The sequence below is a fragment of the Monoraphidium neglectum genome (assembly GCF_000611645.1).
Source record: "Monoraphidium neglectum strain SAG 48.87 unplaced genomic scaffold scaffold03808, whole genome shotgun sequence".
In the NCBI taxonomy this organism is placed as follows: domain Eukaryota; kingdom Viridiplantae; phylum Chlorophyta; class Chlorophyceae; order Sphaeropleales; family Selenastraceae; genus Monoraphidium; species Monoraphidium neglectum.
The window spans coordinates 4,605-5,400 of record NW_014009821.1 but is presented as its reverse complement, the minus strand read 5'-3'; positions in this window follow the sequence as shown (position 1 = coordinate 5,400).

Genomic DNA, 796 nt, shown 5'->3' with positions numbered 1-796 from the left:
CAGCTGGGCCCGAGCCCAGCAGCAGCAGCGGCGGCGGCGGCAGCAGCGGTACCATTTCACCCGTGAGCTCAGAGCTGCAGCAGCAGGAGCAGCAGCATCAGCAGCAGCGGCGGCGGCGACGGCGGCAGCGACAGCGGCGCAAGAAGCAGGCGCACGCGGCTGAGGGCAACAGCCCGGCGGCTGCTGGCAGCGGGCCGGCAGCTGCGGATGCGGCGGCCGCATGACGCATGGCGGAGGCCAGCTGCTATTGCGAGCCGCTTTGTAAATTAAAGTCCGGATTCCGGATTGCCACGCTGCATCAAACCCATTGATCCTGGAATTTCTAAATCAGCCAGCCGGGAACTTGATGTGGGAGTTTACAAGGCAGAGGGCACACCAAGAAACAACTGACGGCCGCGAGCCAAAAGGGCAATAAAAAATCGATTGGCAATGACATACACAAGTATACTGAGGCGATACGGTGAAGACGGTGACGCAGGTTCAATCGCCCTCCATCCCACCAAAGGCCCATCCCCCCCTTCCATGAAAGGCCCATCCTCCCCAATTTGGGGCTCGAACGAGCGGGAGTGAGGCGGGCCGCAGATGGGCCCCTGAAGCCGCGTCAGACCACCCCACCCCGCCGCACCGACCCACGCAAAAGAGACGCGCGGCACACCGGGCCGACCCACGGGCCGGGCCTCTAAATACAGGAAGAGAGAGCCGAAGAGAGCGCCAGGCACGCGTGCGAGAAAGGAGGGCCTCGCGTGGCGCTAGGCCGGGGGGGGGGGGGGCCACCCTATACGCGCTGCGCCTGCGG